General features: G+C 33.4%; 1 long non-coding RNA gene across 7 annotated transcripts in view; it reads left to right on the top strand.

Moving 5' to 3' along the window:
* Nucleotides 1-226: 226 nt before the first annotated feature.
* Nucleotides 227-20164, top strand: part of LOC123560017 (uncharacterized) — a 57707-nt gene continuing 37769 nt past the window's right edge. For 2 of the 7 annotated variants that reach the window (XR_006688091.2, XR_006688089.2), the window contains exons 1-8: nt 231-1723; nt 2144-2230; nt 2592-2736; nt 3296-3594; nt 4719-4814; nt 5607-5723; nt 16081-16199; nt 20051-20147. This is a non-coding gene — a long non-coding RNA (uncharacterized LOC123560017). Of the gene's footprint in view, nt 1724-2143; nt 2231-2591; nt 2737-3295; nt 3595-4718; nt 4815-5606; nt 5724-16080; nt 16200-20050; nt 20148-20164 lie in introns of all 7 variants that reach the window. The other 5 variants (XR_008372637.1, XR_008372638.1, XR_006688088.2 and 2 more) reach the window with 5 other exon arrangements.

Here is a 20164-nt window from a genome sequence, read left to right as displayed (position 1 = left end):
ATGAATTTGAACTTGTACAATTGTAGTCAACAGGTCCCAGAAAAGTCACAAATTAGCTATATAGCTAAATCAAGCTATTTATAGCTAGAATTAGCAATAATTCCAATAACAGTAATGCAATATATGTCAGAATCAAATGCAGAAATGGTCATATTTGCGTCCCAGTGGGATGCACATTTTCAATAAATGCAGCAGTATTTTGCGATATCAATCATTGAGCAGTGTGTCACTTGCAGCTAAGGTAGATTCACCAAATTGGAGACAATCTCTCGATTGGGAGACATCTCCTGATCGGGAGACATTTAACAAACAAATATACCTACTTTGTCACTGGATGCAGAGACTGTCTCCCGAATCAGCGATATATTTTAGCAGTGGTGTCATTTAACAATCATTGCGCAGAAAAAGATTGCTTTGCGCCTTTTTATAGTTGGACCAGCAGAGAGATATGATAAGATAAGATAATCTTTATTCAGTGTCGGTTTTCACAAACATGTAAACATTAGCTATAACAAGCTAGTTTCCGACATAACATGATTATCCTATAACAATACAAACAAACAATCTAAAAGGATAAGAAAAGTACATGGTTAAGGCTAAGATACAAAATAAAATTAATGGTAAACAGTAAACATTTTAAAGCACATACAAGCTGGAAAAAAGCAGATTGCTAAAACTCCTAAGCATAATAAAACTACTGTATACTATAAGCAAAATTATGATTATGTTAATGCTAAAGTTACAAATATGTTAATAAATGGGATAAAAAACATTTTGTATTATTATTCATAATCAATAGTTAAGTCAAAATAAAATAATTGGGAAGATAAACATAAAACATAAAATGGAAGCTTTCATATACAGATATAATTGTGACACCCTATTTACTATGTGTATATGTCTGCATCAGCAGCAGCTTTTCTGATGCAGGCATATAAACATAGTAAATTAACAAAAAAGAACTATTTACATCTTTCTAGCAGATAGAATATGCATAAGAAAACAAAAGAATAAATGCAGCAGCAACAAAAGGGACATCAGCTGACAAACTAAAGAAATTAGTCTGATGCAAAAATATATGCACAAGGTTAAAATGCAAAGAGATAAGTTGCGTAGCGGGAAAAATGAGGTTAGAAGTCAGTCGCTTTGCCGACATTTACCGAGGAAATTCTGAACTACGCACATGATGAAGGCCTATGAATATCTAAAAATGTCGATCTTTTCCAGTTTTAATGAACAGAATTATTCTTAAATTGAAATATAAATCCAATAAACGACGAAAAATGTTGAAGCAAGTTTTGTTTACATCCCGCCATGATCCGCTGTTCTAAATTCCGTACAGTCCGTATAGGTATGACTAACGGCTGGATATCGGATCTGGGTGTGTACAAAAGAATAATGGGCTCCAGTTCAAAAATAACAATATGATCAAACACTTGCTTTATTAAAACAACTCTTGCTAACAAGACTCAGTATAAGGTTGTTTTTCTCAGATGATGTATACATGTATTTGTACAAACCTGCAATTTCCTTTTTACAGAGCTTGCTTTTATTTCATTATTATTATACATTTGTTGTATCTGACTTAATCTAAAGATTCTTATATATATGTATATATTGTTTTCCATCTAATAGTCTATTACTATTTAAACGATCATTTATCTTTTTAGATAAGCTGATCACAACCATGGACCATGTGTACTCAGCTGCAGAGACAGAACTGGTATATAGCTTCATCAGTAGTAATGACTTGTATATTTAAAACAGACTTCTAATCTGTATTGTGCATGATATCTAACTCTTACCTTGTTAAGATTTTAAAACTGGCAACTCCATCTTTCAATTTGCCAAAGTTATTTGGACATTACAGTACCAATTAAAGTTCATAGGGGTATTCAATGAAAATTTACTGACTGAATAGCAAACAGTGCAGACCATGATCAAACTTTAAATATGTGCAGGCTAATCTTGATCCGCACTTGTCACAAAGGCAGATACATTTGTCACTATTGGGGTACAAGTTAAATAAATATAGAAACAATCAAACTCTTTATTCCTGTTAAAGTGCTTAAGCTGTATTTAACAGTAATAACTCATATGTACATGTTAGAAAACAACAAAAAAATGGGTATTTATCTTCTAGGGTCAAGAGGTAGAGATAGAGCTGCCCAACAGCACTGAGGCAAATGTAACAGCTGCAGTTGAAATTTTGGATACTCAGCACGCTCAGGTAGTTTAAAACATTCTTTGTATCAAACTATCTATTGAAATTATAATATGCTATGTAGATAGTATTAAACATTGTATTTTATGTACAAGCAGAAGCTGTGTTTTTTCACAATAACCAAGTTCATACAGTTTATGTGAATAATACAGGGTAATTTCAACCACTGTATTTACTAATATGCAGTTTGCTAAACATCATGTTGAAAATATTATACATTGTATTGTATTGTGAAATATTACAGCAAATATACAGATGAGTGGGGTACACAGTACTACATCTACATGGGTACATGTATGTGTAGATTATTCATTAATTATATTATGATATCTACATGTATATCTATGATATCTATAATATTTAACAGATTGATGAATGCACAAGTACAGGTAGTCAATCCATGAAATCCATGAGTACACAGCACCATAAAGGCCCAATCAACCTGGGATATATCTCTAACAGAAGGGCAAGGCAAAAGTGTTTTTCAAAAAGATTGAAGACTTAAGTCTCGGGTACATATTGAACATTGGAACTATTGAATATGGTCTGTAAATATGTAATAAAACCTCAAGTATTCATCCTTGCGTTTTTCCTTCACAGGTTTTGTTAATAATTCTTCCATAATTTTGGCCTCCTTTCAAGGTTTTAGGTCCAACACCTCAAGAATCTTTTTATGTATTTCATCTTTAGATAATGTTTGTCAAGAGAAGTCTTTTCGCGCTTTTCATCTTCAGTAATATACACTATTTCTTTTTTATGAATCATGCCATCAGGAACAAATGCTTGATAGTAAGTATCTTTGATAGCTTCACTTTCTGCAGTGAAATTTTTTCAGTTCACCTCAAAATTTAATTAAATACCATTTAAACTTGTGTGTTCATTTTCTTGCATGGAATGTAGCAAATATTGTCTACTCCTTACTTCTCTTATTGGCATTATTTCTTTGTAATCTACTTGCGGTTGCTGACTGTACTTCACAGTTTCAGTACTACCAGATGCTGTCTCCAGAATCTTCTTTTTAACCTTCAGAAAAAAATAATAACAGAATAACATATTACACATCTTTTCTAGGCAATGGCTCTTCACAACCTGTGTGGGGTGAAGGTGGAGCTCAGGGTGGCTCTGCTACCAGTAGCCTTCAGACATGTGAAGCTGCAGACAGGCGAGAGCAGCTTCGCATGTCAAAGAGGAACAGTTGTATCATCCCCTCCTCCCCAGATACACACACCAAAGAAGAAAAAGGTGATCAACAATATGCCAGGGTAGAGGCCTGCAGAGAAGGCTATTAAGCCAGTGACGGCTGTCAACAACAAATGCTCAGTTTGCTCAATTATATTTAATTCTAAAGCAGACAAACTTTTCAGGAAAAGGTAGAGAAAGAATGGCATTTGGTTGGGCTGTGACCGTGACAGCTATCACTACTGGGCACATGCTGTTTGTGTTGGGCAGAGAATAGTAAGCCTAAAAGGTGTGCCAACCATAAGCTTTCTCTGCACAGCACATCAGTAGGTGCCAGTAGTGACTGCTAGTCATGTATGTTATTAAATATAATTTATTTTTCACTTAAATTATATCTTTAATTTCTATGTGCAATTTATTTCTGAACTGAATCTCATTTTACATTTTTATTAGCTCGACTATTCGAAGAATAGGGGAGCTATCCTACTCGCCCCGGCCTGAGCGTGAGCGTTAGCAAGGGCGTCACACAAATGTTAAAGTTTGCGTACCACCCCAAATATTTTCAAAGTCCATTGAGATATTGCTTTAATATTTTGCATACTTGTTTACCATCATGACCCCAGTCTGTAAAAAGGAGGAGGCAACTCTGTCAAGCATTTTGACTGAATTATGGCCCCTTTTCAACTTAGAATATGCTTATTGTAATGTTAAAGTTTTACTCATAGCTTATATTATACTATCAAGCACTGAGAATAGTCGAGCGTGCTGTCCACTGACAGCTCTTGTTTATTTTACACTTATCCTACTCCTGTCACCCAATCTGGATAATGTATCTTAAAACAGAGTGTCTCCCGATCAAGCTACATTAAAATTAATTATCTAGTTAATGTAAGTCCCGATAAAAAATGTCTCATAGTTTGGAGACATTCACTCAATCAAGAGATTGTCTCCATTTTGTTGAATCTTCCTTAGCTAATGTGAGACTCATTGTTGCATAAGTCGGATGTTGTAATGACTTATCGCAGAAATTCGCAACATTTACTAAAACTGTCTAGATTTCCGTTCTGTGTGATTTCCATTCGGTATCATAATCCTAGGCTCCGATTCTAGGGTTATATATTGTAGCAAATATTGCTTGGCACTCGGCTTTAAAAGAGTAGTGTAAGAAAAAATGATAAGCATGGGACAATATATGTTCAGATAGGAAAATGTTGAAGGTACAATGAGCATGTACACATCTAATATTTTGGACTAACCCAGTTGGGGCATAACTAGTCCCACCAGTTGCATAATTGTCACTTTCATTTCATTTCAGTTTGATATAGCGGATGGACGTCAGCGGAGGTAACTAGAGTCATGGATCGGGACCAGGGCATAACTTGCCAACAACAAAAAAAAGAGAAAATTTTAGGTATCAGGAAATTAATGCTATGTTTCTTAAGGAAGCTTTGAAACTTTATTACTCACAGACTATATGTTGTGGAAACAAATGAGAATTAGTTGTTTTTACTAATTTTTACACTGAAAATTGAAAAGTGCTTGTATTTCTTCATTCAATGTAAATTGTCTTAATTATAAATATCAATATTTAATGGTCGTTAAATGCATATTTCTCCATGGTGTATACCGGTAAAGACATAGTGAAAGTTTTTATTGCAGTGGCAGCCCCGGTCAGATTTCTGACTATGGCATTTTTCTTCCTTGATTTGGCATTTATAAGATAGTTTAGAAATGCAAATTTATGTTCTGGTGTTCATGATTTGACCAAACTTCACTTTTAAAGAAAGGTCATTTTCAGCGAAAATCTGGCGGTCAATGCCTTTAGCTGTCCTAAGTACGAATTCACTCATGGTGATACTTATCAAGATGGTAGGAAAATTTTTATTGCAGAGGCAGTCCAGGTTCGATTCCTTACTCAGACATATTTTTTCTTGATTTTGCATTTTTAAGATAGTTTAGGAACAAAAACTTATGTCATTGTGTTCATAATGTGACCAAACTTCACTTTTAAAGAAAGTTCACTTTTAGTCATTTTCTTTTAAAATGATGAAGCAAATTTTACAATTGAAGGGAGGTAACTCAATTTTTAAAAAAGACACTAAAAGCTCTGCTTCATTCTGTTATGGAATAATTATGTGTATCTAATATTGTATTTTATATTATGTATCTTTCTAAACATTTTCAAAAATGGTTCTTTTTGTAGTGTGGTGTAAAAGTAAAACAGAATGACAAGAGAGAAGTAAGTTCAGAATTGAAAAGATGCAGGTCTTTATTCTACATGGTGAAAGAGGAATTTTTAGTGGATTTTTGGATTTACCAGGTAGATCATTGATACTTGTGCCTATGTTTAAGAGGTTTAAATTCATTGGAATGCAGCATGTATCAAAACAGCATTGGATCAAGAACACTTCCTTTTTGAGCCCCTCTTGATGTAGTTAGTTTGATTTACAGTCAACTCGTCCCCTAGTCAACTCGTCCCCCAGTCAACTCGTCCCCGATTTGGTCATTTCGTCCCCTTGGCGATTTCAAATTGGTCATTTCGTCCCCCCTTTTTCGGCCCCCTTTTTAAAACGTATTTTTGAAAAAAAATCAAGGTATGATAAATTAAGTCGTTTTTTTCTTTCAAATAAGTATATTTTATGCTAAAAATATACATAAGTTTTCATTTATTTTAAGAACTTTTTGCTTTAAAAATGATCGATTAAGCAAGGAGGATTTTCTGTGTTTTTTTTTTCTTTCTGTTTTTTCCCCCCCTTTTGATGCTGCTTATTTTCAAACTCTTGAATAAGGTTAAACTTTTTATTAAACTTTTTTTATAACAAATAATTTCCTCACTCCAATCAACTATTAAAACATTTAATTCTACTAGGGGAAAAAAATGACACATTTCATTCGGTCAATCAACAACTTCTCGTGCAATTAAATACCATTAACACCTTCCAATCAGCCCAATCAACGCCTTTTAATGTGATTAATAACCTTTAACACCTTTTGTATGCATGTATTCGCTCATTCTACTTTTTTTTAGAAACCACTGTCTCCCTACTTTTGATTTTTTTTTATTGACAAAAATGAATATAAAGCATGTTGGTTATTTTTAGTAAAACATATGTGACAGATATTATTTATTTATTTATTTATTTATTCTTTATTGTATTTCTAATTAAAACTTTCTTTTATTATGACCAGGGGTAAGGATTTATTGCTCTCTCTTTCCTTACTATGATTTTTTAAAAGTTAATTAGAGTTTCTATTACATTATATTTTTAATACTAAGAGCATTGTATTTATTTTTTATTATTTTATTTCAGTTAATGCTCTTATATTTTAAGTATATTTCTTTTATTATTTTATCAAACCTAATTATCTAAAGTTAACTATTTCCAATATAACTCCTTCAAAACTCACGATTTTAAATACAAGTTTTCAAAGTCAAAAATATATCATAAAAAAACAAAAATGCCTAAAATATTAATGGGGACAAAATTACCAAAAAGGGGGACGAATTGACCAAAAGGGGGACGAGTTGACCAAATTTTATCATGAGGGGGACGAAATGACCAATTTTGGGGGACGAAATGACCAAATCGGGGACGAGTTGACTGGGGGACGAGTTGACTAGGGGACGAGTTGACTTGATACCGTTAGTTTTCAGGCTCCTTTCCACATAGTATGTATGTATGTATTACATGTACTACAACCTTTTGTGTTCTCTACTGCAGTTAAGAAGTCTTTTTACAGCTACATGTACTTGAATGAGTTTACCACTGTCATATATCCCCAGACTTATTGAAGGCATTTTTAGCTCCACTGTACGAAGTATAAGGAAAGCTATCCTACTCGACCCGGAGTCGACGTCTTTCCGCGTCCCCATCTTGGTTAAAGTTTTTTTTACACTTCCTCTTTTTTTCTACTTATCTCTGTAATTACTTGATGGATTTGATTCAAACTAAAATAGTTATTCCTCATCGTCACCCACATCAACTGACCTAAGGGCCATAACTCTGGCACCAATATTTCATGATTTATTCCCCCTTTTCACTTAGATTTTCAGGTTGAATTTTTGATGCACTTTCACTCTATCTCTGTTATAACTGAATTGATTTGATTCAAACTTAAAATAGTTGTTAAACATCATCACACACATCATATGACTTAAGGTGCATAACTCTGGCACAATATTTTCATGAATTGTTACCCTAGCACACTTTTTTCATGAATTGTTCCCCCTTTTTTGCTTTGAATTTTAGGTTAAAGTTTTGATGCACTTTCACTCTATCTCTGTTATTACTGAATGGATCTGATTCAAACTTAAAATGATTGTTCAACATCATCACCCACATCATATGACACAAGGTGCATAACTCTGCACATTTTTAATTTTTTTTTCATGAATTAAGCCCCCTTTTACTTAGAATTTAAGGTTAATTTTGGTGCATTTTCACTATATCTCAGTTATTATGAAATGCATATTTAATTCAAACTTGAAGTAGTTGCTCCACATCATCAGCCACATCAGATGACATAATTAGGTGCATAACTTTTGCACCTATTTTAATGAATTATGCCCCTTTTTGCTTAGAGTATACTTATATAATGTTTTGATACACTTTGTCTTTACCTCTCTTATTACTTAATATTTTTTACTCTGGCTGTTGTGCAATATCTTCATCCACCATTGGAGTCACTCCAGTGGCAGCTCCAGTTTCCTCAGATGTGCCCAGTTTCACTGTCCAGCATCGAAATAGTTGAGTGCGCTGTCTCCTGAGTGTGACAGCTCTTGTTTAAATTAAAGTATACTGTAAAATCTTTTAATTTCATGGGCATGAAATTTCGTGGTTTTGGTCAAAATAGCAATTTTGTGGGGATATGAATTCGTGGATTTCTACCTATGAACATAAAATGAATGGGAATTTTACTTGTTCGTTAGGATTAAATTTGTTGATTGACTCAACCATGAAATCCACGAAAATCAGTCCTCCATGAATATTAATGATTTCACAGCATACAATAAAGTGTCACACAGTGCTTATTATCAGTATCATACACTCAAGTGCTCTCTGACTGAAATATTAGAAGATTTTTATGGATTTGTCAGCGCTCATATGCATAATGCATAATATTATATTCATATCTGATAATTTTCAAGCATTTAACTACGTATATGAAATAACAGAAACACAATGACCTTTTACTAGTGTACACAACAACTGATTTGTCTGAATGCTTTATTGTGTCTGTCTGACTAATATTCCTATCGTCGATAAGGTGTGTGCTTTAACATATAGGTATTGCGTTGGTACGGTAGTATATTTAAAATGGAGCTGGTTAAAGTTATCAACTTCTGGTGCGGTGAAAACAACAAAATGACACTTTTAAAGAATTCAGAAAGTTAACAAACACTGCATATTTTAAACCAACAGAAAGTGATCACTAAAACATCGTTGAAATTATTGGATTGAGTGATTAGTGTATCACCAAAGCTGGTGTCTGTTTTCGAGAAAACCCTTGTGGTTTGGAATGAGCTCTATCGGTTCTGAAAATCCCTTCAAATGAAATTAAAATGTGCATTATGCATTTAGTACAAAATGAACAATGGTGCGCTTGACTATTCAAAGGCTTGTCAATGAAATGGATTATATAATAGTACTGCTACAGCTGTGTCACAGTAAGGGTCAAAATTATAAAACCTGCTGTAATTTACAAGTACTTACAATGGCAGAAATTTGTATGCAATATTTACACATTAAGTACAAAAGGGGCATAGTTCTGTTAAAATACAAGTCCAAGATATTGGACCTTATACTCTGACTCTTAACAAAGCTTTCTAGTCTCAGTCCAATAGTCCTAGTACTTAGAAAGATTTTAAGTTGCATGCAAACTGCAATATGAACTAAGTAGACAAAGGGGTATAATTCTGTTAAAATAAAATTCAGAGTTATTGGACTTGGCCCAGTGACTGTATGCAATGACCCCAAGGCATGTGTGCAATTTGTAAATACTATAGCCCTCAAGTACTTACAAAGACAGAGAATTGTACTTTGTCTTAACACATGGATTTTCTGAATATAAAAAGGCACATATTTTTGTTAAAATGCAAAGGACTTCGGACATTATCATATGCTTTTAGCCTACATTTCGAATGCAAAATTCTCATTAAGTATTTAAACAATACTCAAATCGTTTTGAGTCAATGATAAACCAATGTGTTAGTTAACTAATATTACAGCAGAAACTGGTTTGTATCTGTTCCTATCAAGATGTTTTTCTTATTTTGTCTGGGCCAGGGTATATTTTCTTGAAAAAATAAAATGTTTAATTTCCGTAAAAAATATTGTGTCTTCACTTTAATGAAGTTTTAAATATTTGAATTCCAGTTGAAAAAAGTGACAAAATCTGTTTATTTAAGGAAAAAATAACATTTTAAAATTAAAATCCTATAAATAAATAAAAAAGAGAACGATATTTTTGCAAACAACCTGTACTTGATTTATCTATACACTGTTCGTATGTAAAGTTGCCCTTACAGAAGAAAAAGGCCTGCTGCGTACTCTTGCTGTGTACATACAGCGTATATGATGCGTACATGATGTGTACTGAAATCAATAGTACGCAGGATATACACCGCACATACACCGATAGTACGTTTGTAGTACACTTTTGACATGCAAATGAGCTCTGCCGCGTACTACTTGCTGCGTACATGCTGTGGACTACATAGTACACAGGATGTACGCTGGAGGAATTTAGTATGTGAGAAATAGTACGCAGCATGTACGCGGCACATACACTTTTCACATGCAAATGAGCCTGCGGTGTACTACCCCTGCGGCGTACATGCTGTGTACTCCTGCGGTGTACATGCTGTGTACTCCTGCGGCGTACATGCTGTGTACTCCTGGCCCGAGTCCTGCGGCGTACATGCTGTGTACTCCTGCTGCATACATGCTGTGTACTCTTGTGGCGAAACTGCTGTGATAATGTAAATTCCTTACCCCACCAACTTTCGTATGCAAATGCTGATCATTTGGACAGAAAAAAACAGAAAAAAGATAAGTGACATGCATCAATAAGTATTTACCCTTACCAAAATAATGTAGATTGATGTTATCAAATAAATTAGTATGCTTTTCTCCATCCACTTTTCAATGAAATAAATCAGTTTTTGTAGCATGTAATTTGGTAAACATTTGAAGAAAATGGCGTAACTGCATCAAGGGGAAACAACTTTAATGCAACTAAATATAAGTGTTATGATTTATTATAGACGATGTGTGCGTGAGGCCTTAATGAGTTAACATAATGAGCATTAAAGCCTTTATAAAACATGATAGAATGGTGTTTTGCTTAAGAGTATTCAAATAAAAGTGAGAGCTATTAATTCTTCTCATTCGGGCGCTGTTGAGGCATTATCTTGGTAATTATTTCATGTATTACAAAATGTAATGCAACGAAGTTCAAATAAGGCTTTTCAATTATCCAAGTTAGAAAGCTCCAGGATTAATTCAAAACGAAAAAGAATATATTTTTACACTGCATGCAAGGTGCAGCTCAGAAATCACTAAGATGTAAGCTTCACAAATGAACATTGCAAATAGTTTGGCAAATTTTTATTGTTCAGAATACCGGTAATCTGAACTATTCTATGCTATTAAGATAAAAGTTACTAGGAAATCAAGTTCTTGCTTCCAAAAAAAAAAAAATGTACAAATCCTTCCTGCATGAAGTCCCTCCCGCGTATATGAAGTTTACTTCAGACTTTAACTTATAAAAAAAAAACTAAGTATAAATGCCAAAAGAAATTGTACAAGTCTTTCCCGCGTATATGAAGTGTACTGCACAAATTTCAAAGTATCTGCGGTGTACATGCAGTGTACTATTTTCTTGTACAAGTCCCTCCTGCGTACATGCAGTGTACTCCTTAAATTTTCAGAGTCTGTGCTGCGTACTTGAAGTGTACTAGTGACCTCCTGCGTACATGCTGTGTACTCGTCGAAATAGTACACGGCATGTACGCGGCATGCGGTGTATGTAAAATGTACTCCTCTGGCGTACTACTGTGTTCGCGGCATATACACAGCAAATACGCAGCATGTACGCCACAGAGGCTTGCTTCTGTAAGGGTGTTGATGTATAACATGTGTGAATAGGTATACATGTATAAGTGACCGGTCAGTTTTATTACAGTGGTTCAGGTAGTTATGATTTAAGTACATGTACATGTCTGTATAGCTCTAAGTGATGGCAGATATTTGTGTGCTGTATTACATTTATACTAAGAAAAGACAGTAATCTTACCAAGGCCGTAGGGTGGGTTCTTGCATGGGATAAGTACCAGTGGCACAGATAATATTTGAGCCGCACCATGAGAAAACCAACATAGTGCAATTGCGACCAGCATGGATTCAGACCAGTCTGCGCAGTCTAGTCAGGGTCCATGCTGTTCGCTAACGGTTTGTCTAATTCCAATAGGTTTTGAAAGCGAACAGCATGGATCCTGACCAGACTGCACAGATGCGCAGGCTGGTCTGGATCCATGCTGGTCGCAAAGCCACTATGTTGGTTTTCTCATGGCATGGCTCATTTCGCCGTAATATGAAACATGTAATAAATATGTATCCGAAATGACAGTTCTTTGTGGGGCTTGCCTAAGGAAGCTGTATCGGAAAAAGTTAAATCAGGATAAGTCTTACAACAATCCATCTATAGATAATGTTGTCTAATCAGGGCTGAAGTTGTGGGCAAAACACATTCGAAATGTGTCATTTGTAGGGCAGGTCGCTGTATAAAACTTCCACCTGAAACTCGGCTGGACCTTTTAGTTCGTTTTCGCGTCTAGCCGTATTTGTATATGCCATCTGCATGGAAAGCGACTTGACACATCACTTTCGTGACATCACACTGAATGTGAAACCATCACTGATATGACCTGCCAAGAAGCTACTGTTCTTGACCTATGCATCACAGGCATATCAATGCCAAGCGTTGTTTCTGTTGGATAGACTAGTCAGGTTCAGATTAACTGCTGTGCACATATTGCCTCTTTTTTGTGGTGTTTAGGCCTAGTTCGCTGCAAAGAACAATCTTCAATCCAGTTTTCACAGAAGGAAGAACATAAAGTAGTGAATGCCTGTAACATTTAGTATGTGTCTCGAAGAAATAAATATAAACGCACAGAAGATGAAGAAATAAAGAAATGAAAAATATATAAAAAAATACAAAAAAATATAAAAACAAAATGGAAAACAAATTACATCCTCATTGCTAGTGGCGTGCGCGTCGCGAGGAGGGCATGCAGAAGATTACCTGGTGTGTTGCTAGTATTTAACAGCACACACTTGCCAATCTACTGCAAGAAACAACCAGGATATGCCAATGAAAATTTAACCCAACGAATAATAATGAATTCACAGTATTTGCTTCTCTCACTACTATACATGTATAACATGCCTATGTGTACCCTTTCAAACATTTGTATAGTATTTGAGTTACAAACAGATGTAAAAATATGTGACTATCAAATTATTAAAAATGAATATAAAAAGTATTGGTTACTTTACACTTGGGAACACCCTGTAGTTAAATTTTTTGTTTAAAAGTACTGTTCCACCCCTTGCATCAACACAATAGTTACAGAAAATGTGTATAATTAATATCTACATATGCTGGCCAAATATGGTTTTGATGCACGGGGGGAGTACAATGTTGTATAAAGCAAAATAGCTTTTATATGTATATAACAGGGTACATAATTCTATTTAGAGCAAAAATCACCGTTTTATGAAACAAATATTGAAAATTTGACTTTAAGAAATAATCTCAAATATGTATTTTGATGGTATATGTAATTAAATACTTATTTCCATGTCCAGAAATGAGACCGTGTTTTGAAGAGTATTGTCCCCTGATTATTAAGCCAAATTGTTTAAATTTGATTGCTTCCCTTTATACCATTTTAACTATCTTGATAATCTTGACACACTACACTGGTTTTGTTAATTAGGGGTATTGAATCAACACGGGATGAAACTTTTTACACAAGCGGAGTTTATACCTGCCCGGGGCTATTTGCAGAATACATAACATTATAATTTCTTCAAATTGGTGATTTTGAACGATAATCAGGTTTTTGTTTCAAAATTTAGAGTCGGGAAGGTTATTCTCATTACTCAGCGTAAATTTTAAATACGTATTTAATCTTTTGATTATATCTTTTAAGGGCAAAAATATATGTGAATCATTAATTTAAAGTTAATGAATTAAAAAAAAAATATTTTTTAAAATTCACAGATTTTTATTCAAACATGTAATTAAAAAAAAATTTTTTATTTAATTTTACAAACACGGAATTAGATCGACGCACATGTATATATCTGATATGCATAATATTTGCAATTTCTTCAAAATGGTGATTTTGAGTGATAATGTGGTATTTGTTTCAAACCAAAAAGTATAAAATACAATTTTTTAGCTCTTTATTTCAAAATTGTCGGGAAGCATGTTATTCCCAGTACTCAGCGTATTTTCTATATATATATTTTTCATTTTTCATTTAGGGCAAAATATATATGTGTGTATTTCGGGTCTCCTTGAAAAAAGTGTCTTTTGAATTTAAAAAGTTTTTTTTTATATTATGGATCCGTGTTCTATAAATGCATTTTACTTTACAATGATGTAAATTTCGATTTTGAACGGTAATATGAATTATAAAATTTATAACTTCATATCCATAATTTAGATTTTAAGTTAAGGTGTTTAGGCAAGAGCCGTAATAATTGAAATACGAGATGTCAGCATTTTATATGTCAATGCAAAAGTGATACTTGATTGGATTTTATCATATACAGATATGTAATAATTACGATAACTGCAGCCGAATAATATGTTTTCATATTTTCCCATTACTTTTAAATGAAGTATATGAAAAAGAGGAAACTCGAAAGAAGAGTAAACTGCAAATGTATGTTTTAAACTAAATATTACTTTCAATGTCCATGTGTTCTTTTTACACGTACAATATTCAAGTTTAACTATGAACATGTAGTTCTATATGCTAATCAACTTCATGGTATGAATGTTAAGTTTTAATGCAATGAATAATTCTAGTAGAGTTGGAGAAAATTAGACTAAGTATTAAATTGACTAAAAATAAAATATTTTATATTTAACATGTAATTCAAAATAACATTTTTTTATTTAATCTTACAAAGTAATGACATTAAACACGGAATTATATATCTAATTCAGAGACTTGTACCTGTTTATCCGGTGTCATCGGTACACGTGTACTAAGACGGGCAAAAATTTCCAAATTAGTAAAATCAGTGATATTCAAACGTTTAGGGAAGCAAGAAGACATAAAAATAACTTAAAGATAAACTCATTGAAAGAAAAATTAACTTTTCTAGTTTACTTCAATAACTTAATAAATGTTGTGAGATGAGTATAAATATGAGAATATATCATTTAAAAACACAATGGAAAGCTTAAAATCTGTCATTTCCTACAGAAATCAATAGAACTCGGGATCAAAAATAGTTACTTATTTCAAACGCTTAGGGAAGCAAGAAGATCATATCTTATTTTATTAAAAATTATATTGAAAGAAAGTGCAAATATTGCAGATTACTTCAATAACTTAATAAATATTGTCAGATAATGCTTTTGATGTCATTTGATGTGTTAAAGTTTTTTCCCTTCTATATTTCAATAGACATAAATTGACCGATACTGGCTGATCGATACACTCGATAAGCTGTTTTCAAGGGAGACAATTTCGCCAATAAGCCGGCATATTGACTTAGATTTCTGGGTATGTGAGTGGTTTATTTTTCACTTTTGGAGTAGGCAAATTCAAATAGAAAGTGTCCAAAGTCCTTAGACTTCTAGGACCTGGACCTGTGACTGTATTTACAGACCCTAAAGATGTGTGAAGTTTGAATCTAATATATCAATACATTGCAGAGATAGTTATCATTATGATTAATTTTAATCAAATTTCTAAGTTAAAAAGGGGCATAGCTCTGAAAATATTGCTGACATAGTAATGTCCCTTTTCTTGCATGTGCACACAGCCACTATATGCAAGTCTTCCAAGTCTCAGTTGAATATCTTTGATAGTGTTCAAGATACTTTACTTTATCAAAAACTTTAACCAAATTTTTAAGTTAAAAAGGGGCATAACTCAAAAAATATTGCTGACAGAGTAATGTACCTTGTCATACATGTGCGCACTGTCTCCAAGTCTCATTTGAATATCTTTGATAGTATTAAAAAGCTTTAACCAACACCAACTCCAGGGTGAGTAGTATAGCTCTCCATATTCTCTGAATAGACGAGTTAAAAATGTGTTTCCTTCGTCTGGCTCTAGTAACCTTCAAAAGTCCACTATAGATAGACAAAAACTTGACCGCAGCTGCAAACAAACATATATAATTATGTAATACATATGTGACAAAACTGATTTCTAGGTTTTATCATTAACAGAAATTCCCAGGAGTAAAAGTACTCTTGGTCAGTTTCAGATTGTACCATTTTACTCATTCACAAAAATTATGATGAGTAAATGCTCATTGGCCTTAAAAAATTTATCTTGAGCCCTGATTTGTGTTATAACATTTTAAATGTGTATCTATAGGATTTACTTGATATAATTTTTTAAAGTCTCTCTATTGTAGTGAAACCTGTGAAGTGTTAGTGAAGCAGAATAGTTACAGATCACAAGAGATGCAGGTCTTTGTTCAGCTTGGTGTATATGGAAAACATAGTGGATGGCCAGCTAGAAAATATTTAAGGAGTAAACAGATTATTTGTATTTAGAACCATTTTATTCTAATCTAGCTGCAGAGTTACAGAAGAGCTGAATACATACATTAAGGTAGTGGGCCCATAATAGTAATGTTTAAAAAATTGCATTAACTTGATATAGTCTTAAAGTTTACATTGTTTCCCACTGTGTTGCAATTTTTAAACAACTTTTACCATGTTTTTTTTTCAGTTTTGCATAATTTATATTTCCTCAAGCTCAAATACAGACTGATTTCAAAGGGATAACCACTGTACAAAATGTTCACAGAGAATTCATTACACCAATAATTTTGATAAAAGATACCTCTAAGTTTTGGTTAACAATTACAAAACACAACATAAATCTTTCAAGAACATTTTTTTCTAGGTAGCCTTAAGTAAAAGTTTTTAATGGACAGAAATATAGCTAGAGCACTGAAAACTTATGACTGAGTCCTGTGAGACTGTTTTAAATTTTGCTCATTCAAAAATAACCATGGGACAGAAGTAAAACCTACCTCCATTTCTTCCACAATATGTAAACTAAAGAGTAAAGGTAAAGTAAAGAACTTTTTACTGCACGTAATTCAGTATTTTCAAAGATTTCTAACCCTGCACCCTTCCGTGTCAGAAGTAAGATTCACTTTAAGCAGCAAGAAATGGCTCATTAAATTAAAAAAATGTCTGCTTTTGTACAATAAATCAGTAATAAGTCTTAAAAAACAGTTAAACTTACTAGAAAAACGAAATATAAAGAAAAAAAGTTTGGTCCTAGTACAGCTTGAACCTGGACCCTCCTGAAAATTTAGTCAAAGTAGGTTTATGGTAGGAATTAAATACTCTTCAAAAGGAGGTACACTATTATGGGTCCATTACCTTAAGTTTTTTAACACAAAACAAATCTTACAATTGAAGGGAGGCAACTCAATTTTTTAAAAGAACACTTAAAAGCTCTTAGTGAACTACAGGGTTTGATTTTACAGAACTGTCAAACATTCAAGAAAAGTTTTAAGTTTCAGTTTTAATATGAAATAAACAAGTCAAAGTGATAGGAGGTTAGGGGACTTTTGACTGTTATAGAGATGGCAAGTATAAAATAGTAGATCATAAAATAAGCCATTCCGATAAGGCAGAGTATTTTTCATTTCATACGAGGGCTCTTCAAAAATAACGTAGACTTTTTAAATGAAACAAAACAAGAAATATATCATTATGTTTTGTAACCGTTCTACTAACTTCACTGCAAATTTGACATGATTTTGACTACGCATTCAGGAGTTACGCCTCCTCGAAAACAGTCACTTACAGGAACCCGGCGCATGGCGTTCATATTTCAACAATGTTAAAGACGTTGTGCCTTCATTGTGATGCTTTCATTTAGTTTGCATTAATTCATATTTGTAAATTTATTTTATAATTCTCATGAGCAATATTTCAGTCATAACAAGTTGTTTTGATATTATACTTAAAAGGTATGAAAACTTGTGACATTCATCACGGACAAGGCACTCAACGTGAGTACTTGGTCTTTATCCACGGCGACCTACATTGGCGTTTAACGTCCATTCGCAGTTTGTCCGTTTTCTACCTCCGTCTCCGCTGTTTTTAAGTAATTTTGGGCAATTTTAGCATCGTTTGTACCACTTGAAGATAACAACACAAACGAATGAACCTTGTTGTGGCGTCTGCTTTATTAAATTATGATTTTCAGTTGCTGTTCGCCTTAACTATGCAACTGTTTTACTTTGTAAGCAAGACGATGACGACATTACATGCATTATAAACAGTAATACTCACTTAGTTTAAACATTGTTTTCTTCCATCTTCCACGTTGGAATGGCGCCATACTCTAGATACATGTCGCCCTTACGTGTTGTTGCTCTTCGGCATACATTGGGGCAAACACGTATACTATTAGTGCGAACATTAGCAATCGAATTCAAATCACAACAGATCCATAAGCAACTGCGTCGGTTATGCGTAGCTATGGTAATAAAAATGTTCGACATGCTTCACCTATGAGCAAAAATGTTACAAAACATGTATGACCAAATTACAGAAAGATTCCGAATTACAATGATATATTTCACATTATTATTCACACAATATGCAGCATTTAACAGCAAAAGTCTACATTATTTTTTAACAGCCCTCGTATATATATATATAATTCTTTTATTTCCCTGTATATCATTAGTCCCCTAAAGACAATCTTTCAGTAAACTTATTACCTTTTCTTCTGGTCTACAAATTTGCTGTACTTGAATAGAAGTTGAAATTAAGGAATTAGTTTCAAGCAAGGCTAAAATGACGTAAAATTTTGAGATAAAACAATTACTGGTTAGCGTCTTACAACCGGACACTTTTGGAATATTTTTCACGATAACTCGGGAAATAGATATATCTAGTGGTTGAAATTTCACGTGAACAAAGGTAGGTTCCCCTCCCAACTAAAGAGCTAACTTGTTTAGTTCTAAAATTAGGTCAAGTACTTTTTCGAGGCCTGCACGAAGGGCCACCGAATCACGTTGTTTTAAAGTCATACAGTACCATGTTTCTGGACAGTGAGGTGTCACTTTATTGAGTTTACGTTCAACATTGAATTAAATTTTGTTTTCAACCAAGGGAAAGTAGTCGTACGGTGAGTCAAAGAATTGTACGAATTACCTCTCTTGAATCGATAATTTGATTGTATCTCTCCCGAAAAAATCTTTTAAACTTTTACTGTTCGAAGTGGATATTTTTAAAATGAAAATGTGTTTTAGAGTGTATTAAAATCATGCACTAAATTTTTAAATATTTATTTCCCGGTTTAAGTGTTTACTAAACGTCTCGTCTTACTTCAAATTTGCATGGGACCTTTAGATTTAATGGCGAGACCCTATGGAAATACTGCGCATGCGCATTGTGCCACTTCTGACTTCCCCCGACATGTAAACATGCTTCGTGAGTGCAGACTAAATGAAATGTAGCATTTCTAGTAAAATACTTTAATTTAACCATTGTAACTTCGCTGTTTTGTTGAAAATCAAGCGTCCATTTGGTCGTAAACAGATAAGCAAGGTTAAAGACTGAAATAAAGCGTTTACGGGACTGTCGGGATTGGTGGTCGTCCGGATTTGGTGGTCGCCAGCCAGTAAGGTTATTTTTCTTGTTTAGTCTAAACATTTTGTTTACATGCATGGATTCACTTCCAACAAACTTTGGACAAAATTTTGCTCAAATAAGAAAGCATTCTGACCCTAAATTTAAGGTACATGTAGATTTTAGGTAAAAATCCCCATAATTATCATTAAATTGTCCAGTGGCTTCTTATATGTGCATCTTATATTTCTATATTTTTTTATAAACATTTTGAAAAATCTCTCTTTTTGTAATGTGAATTAACTGTAAAGCAGAATGACTATAGACCTTTAATTCAGGACTGAAGAGATGCAGGTCTTTGTTCTACATGCTGTATGAGGGAACTATTGTGGAATTTATTATTTCCTGGCAGTCATAGAAATATTTAATAAATAACCAGATAATTTATATTAAGAATCATTTTAAAAACCACTTACAAGCTGCATTTAGAGTTGCAGAAGAGCTGAACAAATACTATTAGTTTAAAAAAAAAACACACAAAAAACGACTGATCTGTCATTCATAAAACAAACTTTACAATTGAAGGGAGCTGACTCAATTTTAAAAATAAACACTAAAATGCCATTGCTTTCACAGAATCTAATCAGTTTTATAGTTTTAGAGTGAGTACAAACTACATTGTTATTTTAGAAATGATGGATTATTGAATAATTACTGCAAATGCAACATTGTATTTTCATAACCAATTAACTGCTACCATACCATATATTTATACAGGTCTATAGGACTGTGATGTGTGTACCAGTCTATCAGGCTATCCCATTCTGTCCAGTCAACAAATTTGCAGTGGCTACATGGATTCTCATGTAACTTGGTATTACTTTTCATAGT

The sequence above is a fragment of the Mercenaria mercenaria genome, chromosome 10 (genome assembly GCF_021730395.1).
Source record: "Mercenaria mercenaria strain notata chromosome 10, MADL_Memer_1, whole genome shotgun sequence".
NCBI lineage: Eukaryota > Metazoa > Mollusca > Bivalvia > Venerida > Veneridae > Mercenaria > Mercenaria mercenaria.
The sequence above is the reverse complement of the archived record's forward strand: the minus strand, read 5'-3'. Positions and strand labels throughout refer to the sequence as shown.